This window comes from Solanum dulcamara, chromosome 8 (assembly GCF_947179165.1).
Source record: "Solanum dulcamara chromosome 8, daSolDulc1.2, whole genome shotgun sequence".
Taxonomy (NCBI): domain Eukaryota; kingdom Viridiplantae; phylum Streptophyta; class Magnoliopsida; order Solanales; family Solanaceae; genus Solanum; species Solanum dulcamara.
The window spans coordinates 5879564-5891200 of record NC_077244.1 but is presented as its reverse complement, the minus strand read 5'-3'; the positions used below and the strand labels follow the sequence as shown (position 1 = coordinate 5891200).

Here is an 11637-nt window from a genome sequence, read left to right as displayed (position 1 = left end):
TAACAGAAAAAAGATAAAACCAACAGTTTGACTAAGAAATCACAGTGAAAGACATCATTTAAAACATACAGAAAAAGAGTTGATCAATCAAAACAAACTTAGCAATTGGTAGTAGTGTTACAGTATAAGAGGATGGACGTTTCTGCTAGCCGTACAATAGACTATAGCATGAGAATGTGTAAGACCCCGGAAGTTGAAAAGTCAAGAAAAAGGAAAATCACAAAAAAATTGCAGCTTTTGGGCTTTCACGAGGCCACTTCACGGGCCGTAGGAAGCACCACGGTCCGTGGAAAGGGGTCGTGGAAGTGATCTGAAGATGGGGTTGGGCAAAGGAAAGTTATTGTGATGGTCTTACGATCTGTACAAGGTCCTACGGACCATAGTCCCGTCCGCAGAATAAGCCACTAGAAAACTTCAGAGGGAGAGGGTATACGGACCCTCATACGGATCGTGAAAGAAACCACGATCCGTATAAGGATCCCGTGGAGGAGACTAAGAAAAGGGGGAGATCAAGGAGAGGTCCATGACTGGGTCTACGACCCGTAGACATTCTCACGGATAGTAAGGTGGTCCGTGAAACTCGACTCCCAGGACTTGAACGAGCCATTTTTAACGAAGCTCTTCACAACCCATGAAGAGGATGACGGCCCGTAACCCATCCGTCAAATTCCCCTTCGCCCAGACTTTGATCCCCTTAGTTTCTACGAATTACTATACGACCCATAGAAGTTTATACGGACCGTATGAGTGGTCCATGAAGCCATTCCCGTCAGTTTTATGTTAAGGGTATTTGGGTATTTTGTCATTATTTTAATTCCTATACTTGGACATTTTTAGAGCCTATTCCTAAACTTTAGCTTATTCTCAACCCTCCAAAACCCTCATTCTCTCAATTACTCTCCCAACTGAAAATTCTCTCTCTAAAAGAATTCTCCCAAAGGTTCTTCTTCAATATCAAGCTAAGGCTCCAAAGTTCAAGTGCTTCTGTCACGCCCCGGGAGGGTACCCTAGACGTAACCGGCACCCGAAGGCCATTTCTGACCTCTGAGCGAACCACCTGGTCCAGTCACTCATCCATTCATTCACATTCTCTTAGCGTAACTCAATTAATGAAATACTTTTCATACTATAAGGGCCGAAGGCTAAACATTTACAACCCAACAAGAATAGTAAATTAAGACTCCTCAAGATAACAATTTAATCCTCCCCACACTCCAGTCTACGAAGCCTCTATTCAAGTCTAAAAGGTGCCAATGACAAGCCCATGGCTACCAACAATCTAAATAAAAGAAGAGACAATAAAACTGTACAAGAAGGCCCAATATCCTCCGGGAACTAGGAGGACTCACCGACTAGCTGGAAGTGTATGTGGATCTTCAACGGAGTGCCGGTTGATGATCTCTAGTACCTGTCTCTGCATCATGAAACGATGCAGGCCAAATGGCGTCAGTACATGGAATGTACGAGTATGTAAAATGGCCGGATGAAACCACATTAAGAAAACATCAATATCAACTCAGGACCTCAACTCATACATGTATACATCACAACTCACTCAGTGTCCTAAGTCCAACAAGAATAGTTTAGACATGACTAACTCATAAGCCACTTAACTCAACTGACTCGGAGCACTAACAAGGCCTAAATGGGAGTTTCTCTTAACCGACAACCATCACCTATGAGCCGGTGATAGTACAATAATCCGATGTTGTTGCCACGTTCGTCCATACCTTGCCAGGGTATGAACGCCTCTCTAATCATGAGTACCATCGATTAGTCAAGTCCTATCATTTCAGGATAATACAAATGGGAAACATCCGACTTTAACGGTTCGATCCCACAGGAAGCATCCGACTTTAACGGTTCCAATCCCTCGGGAAGCATCCGACTTCAATGGTTCCATCCCTACCTACGTTGGCGGCGTAGTTTCTGGGGTTTGAGTATGGACTATACTCTCACCCGCTTTGGTGCTCGATACTCCTCCCATGACTCTATGCTCATAAGACTCCTCAAATCATCTCAAACAAGCCCTCACGGCTAGTTTCATGTGGTACAATACCACCTCATCAACTCGGTTCTCATTTGCAATTCAATTGAGGCATAATGACAAGTCTCATTTAGGACCTTGTCCACTTGCCAATTCCTTCCTCATATCAACTCAATCAAGCCTCCTCTATATAAACATTTATGACATCTCCTCAAGATTTAACACAACTCTATGACTTCAACTCAACCATTCAAATAAAATAGTGCATTTAAGGAAATTGACTTAAACAACATATGCACATGGCTAAAGAGGTCAACAAAACATAACAACAATTCATCTCCATCAATTCATACTAATCATAAAGGAATTTAAGGACTTCTTGGCTCAACAACATCAACACATATAGCATTATATAAATAGGAGACAAAGTTCATACCGACATACACCATACCAAGAACTCTATTTTTCATGAATATCTAACCTCAAGCAAGAATAGGGCACATGGGTGAACTTGTCCCATGTTTTGGATAGCCTTACATACCTTGTTTGAAGACTTTGAAGAAACCTTGATGTTGGGTCTTCAATGGGGGACTCAAATCTTGAAGCTCTTGGACTCTTTTTGTTGGAAATGGAGAAGATGAAGGAGAGAGAGAGAGAGAAGCTCCTAGGGCTTTTTAGAGAGAGAGTGGGGGCTACCAAATGGGTTCCCAAAAGACCAAGGGTTACATATATATAATTTGGGTAAGTTCCCAAATTGCCCCTCCTCAAAAGTTCCGAAAATAGGCTAAAGCGCCCTTGGCGCGATAGTGGCGCGTCGCGCCCTTACAGCGCCAAGGCCAATCACGCCTAAAACCTGCACAACTTTTAGTGGCGCGTCACGCCAGGGACCAAACTACTGAGGCATGTTTCTGGCGCGATAGTGGCGCGTCGCGCCCTTACAGCGCCAAGCCCATTGTTCTGAATTCTGGGAATTTGGCCTGAAAAACCATGCACAACTTTTAGTGGCGCGTCGCGCCAGGGACCAAACTACTGAGGCATGTTTCTGGCGCGATAGTGGCGTATCGCGCCCTTACAGCGCCAAGGCCATTTCCCCAGCAGTTGCAACTCAGGCCAAAAAAAATGAAATTCCTGTCGTGCTAGTTCATCTTAGGATCGTCATATCTTTTGACTCCGAACTCCAAAATTTACATTCTTGGTGGCGTTGGAAAGAAGACTCGATGACCTTTAATTTGATAGGTCGTGGGCCACCCAGATTGACGCCTTTCAAAAGATAGGGTCGTTAAAAGTCGACCCTTACATGTAGGGGTGGGCATAAAATACCGAAAACCGAATTACCGAACCGAACCGATTATTTCGGTATTTCGGTATTCGGTATTTTGGTTCGGTATTCGGTACCTAAATGTTAAATTTCGGTATTTCGGTTTCGGTTTCGGTATTTTATAATTTTCCCGTTCGGTATTCGGTATTTACCGAATACCGAATTTATTTCTATTGGCAATTGGGCCTCCTATAATTATTTCTGTTGGGCCCATTCGTATAATTTAACTATATCTAACATACCCTAAGTCCCAGCCCAATTATGTAACATACCCTAAGTCCCTAACAGCCCATTAGCCCAATTAACCTATCCATTTCAGTATTAAATATTATCTCTATACTGCCCAACCCTAATCTTCACTCTTCACTCATCACTCTTCACTTCTAAGTTCTAACTTCTGAGTTCACCACCGCCTCAGACCTCAGTCTTCACGCTGCCTTCAGCCCTTTAGCTTCACGCCGCCTTCAGCCCTTCACGCCACCATCAGCTTCCCGTTCTCCATCAAATATCAAATCTTTTGGAAAAATTTGTACGGAATTAGTGAAATAGAAGTTCCAGGTAAGAGATTCATGTTGATTGATGTCTCTTATTATCCTGAAAATCTGAAAATCTGAAGTGAGTGGAACTGTAGACAAGAACTGTATGGAGGGTTCGACATACAGCTGAGGCAACATGTTTAGTCTGTCTTAGCAACATACATTAGAAGTTGGTATCAGATTTTTGTGTCCATTCTTCACAAAGTTAATTTCTTTTTTTTGTTCGACTTCTTTGTGTTTTCAGAGTATAAAGTTCATATTTATTTATTTCTTGTCAATGGTAAGGAGGAGGAAATTACAATATGCAAGAGTCAGCAAATGATTCTGTGAGCTTCAATATTTATGCTAATGTATTCTGACTTACCTACTCTCCAAATTTTTGTTTCCCTTTTTTTTCTTCCATTTTTCGATTAATTTGTTTTCTAGAACTCAAATTGGGGATGCCGTTCAATTCCTCTTACCTAGTTAACCATGTTTGTACACATTTACAAAACTTAAAATCATTTATTTTTAACCGTGTTTTGTAGGTGTTTGCCCATTGTTCTTCTTCTAATGTTTTTTTTAACTGCTGACTTGCTGTTCTGAGTTCTCTGTCTACTTACTTGGGTCCTTTCTTGATTTGTTTTTTTTTCTAATATCTTTCGATGTTTAGATGGAAGATGAAACAAGTCGACAACCAATGTTAAGTTATAGGTTTCCAAGAGAGGTTTAAGCTCCTTTGCTTTTACATTGTCTTTTTTGATAGATGAGTCAAAAAAATCGCGAGTGTACTTATGCCAAATGTGTTCGTTTAGTTTCTTTACTATTACCTATATGTGATTTTTCCATTTTTCCATTTTATAAGATGTTCTTTTGAAATTTCAAGGATTCATTGCAGACACTTGGTTCATCACTTCGGCTTGCTATTGATTCAAAGTGCTGAGTTCTCTTATTGCTGGAAAAAATTGTGTCGGAAATGATATATTGCAATGTAAATCTAACATCATTCTCCTACCTTGCATTTCTCTGTTAATTTTCTTGAAGTAATTAAGATGTTACTCCTTTTGGTATTATAGTCAGTCATTCAGAAAACTTAACAGCCTCATTGGCTTCTGTCACTCTTTATGCCTAATCTGGTTAATGCTCTTTCCAAACCCCAACAATGACAAGTTTCATGTTACTGTTGTTTTGTGAAGGCCTATTAGGTGGCCAGTATTTCGATTATGAATACGAGACCAGTGTTTATACTTATACTTATATATGAGTTTTTCTGTTAGTCGATCAGTTTAATATGCGTGTGGAAAACTTGAAGCTAAGGACTGGTTGATTTATCTTGTCTTTAGTTCTTATTAGATCTATAAGTGTCGAGTACCAAGTTTTGGGTTGCTTTGAAGCAGCTGTTGTTTTTATACTATGGCATCCGTGTCATTAATTGCTAGAAGTCGACGTAGAAAACTGATTACACATCATCTTAATCTGCTGATATTTAGGATTATGATATTTATTAGCTTGTGTTTGTTTAATGGTTACTTCTTGTTTGCTGCTTGATATGGTTGGAAGAGTGTGTTAATTTTCTGACTGATTGCGACATTGGAGTTTCCCCTTTCGTGGTTTTGATTTTCATTTTAGTTGTTAGTTCTAAACCTTTAACTGTTACAGCAATGCATTTTCTTACATGTAGGCTGTCGCGATGAGTAGTTGATATATCAGGAGTATTTATTAGCTTGTGTTTGTTTAATGGATACTTCTTGTTTGCTGCTTGATTTTTTTTCCCTTATCTCTTCTATGTTTAGATGGAGGATGAAACAAGTCGAACAACCAATGTCGCACCTCTGGCTCTTACTGAGTCTCTTGATTGACTAGAGGGTTCCCTTTTTTCCTTAACAGTTTCTGGCTTTCTGCAATGCCTGGATTTTCATCATTGGGGTTATATATGTCTTTGAAGTTGGGAGATTTTGAATAAGCCATAATGTACATATTTTTTACAATTAGTTTGAAACTCAGTTGTATTCGATCCATTGTTTAGTTTGTTATTAAAAATCTTCACATCTCTTATTATTGCTATTGTGAATATGATCTACTAACATATTCCGTGTGGACTTTGACTTCAATATGGTATTACCGAATACCGTACCGAACCGAAGTTTGATTTACCGATTACCGAATTACCGAACCGAAGTTTGAAAGTACGGTATTTGGTATATACTTTGAATTACCGATTACCGAATTATCAAACTCGAATTTTGAAAATACCGAACCGAATACCGAACGCCCAGCCCTACTTACATGAACTCGTCCTAAACTTAGCCACAACGGATCTCTTGGACTTAGCTCGGTCCTAGGGGTCCTCAATGACCCCACATCACCTCCAACGCTCCTAATTTCTCAGGGACTCATCTTAACTCAAGCACATACTTTGAAATAAATACGATGGGCCCCACACGTATACAAAGAAGGCCCGAATCTTAGGGAAAATTTTGAGGGGTGTTACAGCTTCAATCACCATCATTGTTAAAGCTTCGATTTTAAGGTACGTGGGAATTCACCAATAAATTTCATTCATCCATTGGGTCCTAGAAGAATCTCAAGTCTCCAATTTGATTTTACCCAATTCAAGAGGGTTTCAAGTCAATTCTCCATGGGTCTATATTGACTCAATTGATGTTATCTCACTTGATCATGCATGCTTGTACATTACTACATGGTTTTATATTGATTTCACATGGACCTATGCATAATGCTATGGTTTCCAACTATCAACTATGAATTTATGATCAAGGATTTATGAATGATTTATGTAAAGCTATGAACTAATTTTTCAAGTATGTTTCAAGTATGAATGAATGAATTGTGAAAGGTTTTCTCACAATATGAAGAATTTATGACTTAGATGCTTAGAAAGGCAAGTGTCTATATGAATATGTTATGATCATGATTTTCAAGGAGCTATTCTTATGATGTATTTTATGAATGTGGATTGGTACTTGTTTGCCTTTCCTAATGTTAATGATTTACTTATTCCGTTGGAATTAACTAAGCACCGAGAGGACTTTGTGGTGGAACCTTGGTAAGTGAGTCTCTAGTAGCAACCCCTAGTCCCAAACTACATTGCCCCCGTAGGTTGCCTTAATTGGCTTAGCTAGTGAATCCACATATAACACATGTTTATGATTATGATACGGAGTCTACCATGGCAAGTAGCCTCTCTCTTCTCAATGTGGCAGTTACATCGAATTTCATATTCTAGCTCGCATGGTCTTAAATGTCGGTTAAAGTTAATATTCCACAAAGTACTATGTTCTTTTTATAAGCTCGTATGATGTTTTATGATGCATTGACTTTACTAAATGTTTTCAAGATATTTGGTCATGCATCACATGTTCATATTGTTATGTCCGCTTATTCATGTTCATGCATATTTCTCACATATTTAGTACATTCCACGTACTAATGCATACTTGTGCCTACATTGTCTCATAATGTAGGGTCGACTCTCATCCTCCACATGGCTAGTTGGCGATCTACTCTGCTTTGCTATTTTGGTGAGTCCTCATGATTCGAGGGCGAACCTGCTGTGTCTTTTATTATGTTCATACTATATTTCTTTCTTTATGTTTTGGTGAGCTAGGAACTTGTCCTATGCCCATCTAAATGTAGAAGAGGCATGTCTAGACTATTATGAGTATGTAGCTCCCATTTGTTCAGAGATTATGTTTTGATTCTCTTCTATTGAGACATCTACTTGAGACTTCCTTCCGCATTTATGATTTTCTCTATGAATGTCTTATTACCTTATGTATGTGGTGTCACGTCTAGGGCCTAGCTTGGGTCTTGACAGCATAGCAACATTAATTATCTAAGCAGTTGTCAAATTCGAACACATCCTCCTTAGTTTGAGATCAACATGGAGAAATAAAGCGAAAGCGAGCATTGAATAAAACAATACAATTGTTGTGGTTACAAGAAAAAACTCAGAGCTGCCAGTGATAGCTTTCCTCACTGTATTAAACACATTGTTATCAAATTCTACTTAAAAACAGCACATAGGATAGGAGTTTGTTTCTACTTACTTTGATAATGATGAGTTTAAGACGGTCAAATCCTTCGTTCTCTATGATTTCTTCTTTAGTTCTCTCAGCTGAAGCCTCCAGAGATTCGTTGTGCATCAACTTAATCTTTTTCAGTGTTGGAGCATTTGAAAAGCTAAAGTCTAAAGGGGATCTCCTCAAGCTCACAACACCCTTTTATAACAAGTGTTTCAAGAAGGGGAAAGGATTCCTTCGAGACATCCCACCTTGAGATATGTAAGTTGGACAGTTCAAGAACTTAAGTTAATTTATGCATCATATCTATAAGAAGGCACCACTCTTCGGAATGAGTGAAATCCCTTAATTGAAGCTTTTCCTTCCATTCAGAAGTTTGTACTGTCAACATAAACTTCTCTTCTCTACTTCTCTCCAAGCAAAGTGAAGCACCACATCATGAACCTGGCAGTCTTTGACTTTACCATTATATTTTCTCTTTGAAACCATTACCACATTACTGTGGATGAGATCCATCAAGTAACCTTCAGCTGCCTCTTCCATTAGTCTCCCAGTCCTTCTGCAATCCATAAACTTATCAATTTAGACACTGGAATTCTTGCGTCCTCCAGAAACATCCCCATGTAAAGTAGACATGGTCTTAAATGTTCAGGTAACTTAACTGCATAACTGACAAACTATATCCTTCAGATTCACCATGAAAGGAAAGTAGAGATTTTTTAACCACATCCCACCAATAGGCTTCCATTTTCTTCCGTTTGATTATTCCAGCTACCAAGACAACCACTGGAGGCAATCCTTTGCATCTTTTTGCAACTGCTAGACTCACTTCTTGTAGTTCAGGTCTGAAATACATTTTTCTGCAACAATTGGCATGCGCACCCACATTCTCAAGTCAACTTGTTACTACTATTCTGCTTCTATTTCTAACATCTGGAAAGGAAAGCCTTGAGTCATCCCATGCCATACCATCCCACATATCATCCAAGACAATGAGATATCTCTTTCCCATTAGGTGTTTACTCAACTTGTCAGCAAGGACGTCATCCTTATCTCCCTTATCCTTTGAACCAGTAACTTGACTAAAAATCTCTTGTAATAGATCTCTCCGGTTATAACTTTTGGTAATGATGCACCATGCTCGAACATTGAGGCAAGAAATAATTATGTCATTATTGTACACCTTTCTAGAAATAGTCGTTTTCCCTTGTCCTCCCATGCCTACAATTGGGAGGACATCCAGCACATTTGTACCTCTAATCAGTTACTGAATTATCGTTTCTGTGTCATTCCCAAATCCCACTACCTCCTCCTCATTCACAGGATCGGTATGTCAAGTTGGCAGATGTTTAGATGATTCTATCATATAACACAACTTAAGAGCAACGTCCGCCGACCACATCTCAGTCACCTCCCCACAAATGTGTTTGATCTCTTTTAAGATTGCAGGAAGTGAGCAAAAAGTATGCCAAAGAGCACTATACTGAGCAAAATAGAGTAAATGGAAACTTCAGCTTCATATGCCAAATTGATAGTACGCCTTTGAAGATCTTTAGGAATTTTATGGTCATGGTGCACCATTGGAACATCTCTGAAAATGGATAACAAAGATGACAACTCCTCCTGTAATATGGGTGTAAGAGATGATAGCTCTTTCTCTAAACTACCAACATGAGGTTTCATCATGAAATCTAAACCTGATTTATATTTCGACATATCATTCAAGTTCCATAAAAGAGACTCCAGAAAACACAATCCACCAGCAGTGGGAAACTGAGATGGAGTCAATTTTAAGCATTTGTAGTACGTCTCCACTTTTCCCTTCAGATATTTAGTTTTCTCCAATATATGTATCAAGCAAATATTTATTTTGCTAGCGTCATCTTTGTTTATAGAGCTAGGAAGAAGCTTTTGAATTACATATAGAACATCACTCGCTATAGCTCCAACCTTTTCCATAACCTCATTCAACCAGTTGCCATCAATAGCATGATTTGACTCATCAGCATTAAGGAAAACCAACAAGAACTCTATTGCCACATCAATAATTGGAGCAGAGACATTATTAGGAAAGTTATCGAGGTTTTTATTTCTGAGGTACATCAGAAGACTGTGGAGATGATGTGAAAATCCTTTTGGTAATTTCTTGTCCTTGAAAGTTCTTGATTGAGTAAACTTTGAAGTCTTTAGTTCACTAAGAAAGATCTTCTTCATTTCCAGCTCCACTAGCACAATCAGGCATAAAAGATACGGAGGTTTATTTAAGATAACATCTTCATCCTCATAAATGCTAAGCGAAACAACACCATAAAACAGTTCCACATTGTTAGCCATGAACCAAATTCGAGTCTCCAAACACTCCACTTCTCATGGTCGACGTAACCATTTATCTCTGTGGCATATAAGTATCTCAAAAATCTCATTTTCTTTTGAATGATTTTCACTTGCTTTATAATTTGATTTCTTACAACGTTTTCTTTATTCGTTGAGGGAGTGAGTTCCAGGAACATCAGTGCATAATTTAGATTCTTTCTGATCCAGTCCATATATTCCGACATATAGGAACCATTCAACTCATAATTGTACCTTAAAATGGTATTACCTTCAATGAATTCTAGCAAGTGTAATTCTGGCCTTTCCTGATCAAGATTAATTTTGTGTTCATCTGGAATTCGACGAAAAAACTAAGTGAAGCATTTCCCCAACCGATTTGGCTGTCTTTGTGAGTTCGACCAACGAATTAGGAAAAAGAACCTTATGGTACTTTATAAATATTCTAAAAAATCTTAGGTTTATTTCAAGTATCTCAACTAGACCAATCCTGATTGTATCCAAATCACCTCCATTCTTGATCCATCTTAGCTGATCTAACACATTGTCAATGTCATTGTGTGCCATCTTCTGCAAGTTCACCAACTCTTAAATATAAGTTTCATCAAATAAGAGCAACATTTCTATTCACCTTTTTCAATATCTACTGTTAGAAACTAAACGATAATGCTGAAAAGTGCCCAGAATTTTCAAGAATTAGAGCTTGTATTAGTACACGAGTATCATCAAAACAAACGTGCTCTGCACCTACAATTTTGTTGGTATCCATCCCATGCCACAAATTTCTTTCTTTGTTAGGTTAAAAAATTGGTGAGTCAAAAATGTGGATTGGTAGTTGAAAAATCTCAACAACCAAATCTCACCATGCTTTCCTACCAAGAAACCTAACTTTGAATTTTGGTTTCTAATTGATGTCATCAATGACAATTTTTCCTATAAATAGGTCACTTTTACTCATTTGTTAAACACACCAAGATAGAGAGAAAAGTTATTAGAGAGCAAAGTGAGGTATACCATAAACTATAAGAAAATAATATGTGAAGAACAATAGAGTGTTAGCGATATTTTAGTAAGGTGAGAAACCAAAAGAGTGTTATTCCTTTTGAATGTGTTGTGGTCACTTTGAGTATAGTACTCATGACTACCCAGTGTAAAATTACTTACTATAGTGATATCAGTTGCTCCTCTTGGCCTGTGGTTTTTTTGCTTATTTAAAAGGGTTTCCACGTAAATTCTTGGTGTTATTATTTTTCCATTTTATTTTTATTATTTTAACCATAGATATTTTTGTGTTAGTTCGCATTTTTTCCAACAAACTGGTATCAGAGCAATGTTTTATCTATGTTCTGTGGTAGCACAATCTAAATTTCTACATTAGAAAAGATTTACTTTGATTTGCAAAAGTTATATATTTTGGGGGGGAAAACTATAGAAGCCAACACT

The 11637-nt window shown here is 38.3% G+C and overlaps 1 pseudogene; it reads right to left on the bottom strand.

Moving 5' to 3' along the window:
• Positions 1–8146: 8146 nt before the first annotated feature.
• On the bottom strand, positions 8147–10761 carry LOC129899760 (putative late blight resistance protein homolog R1B-17; annotated as a pseudogene).
• Positions 10762–11637: the final 876 nt, after the last annotated feature.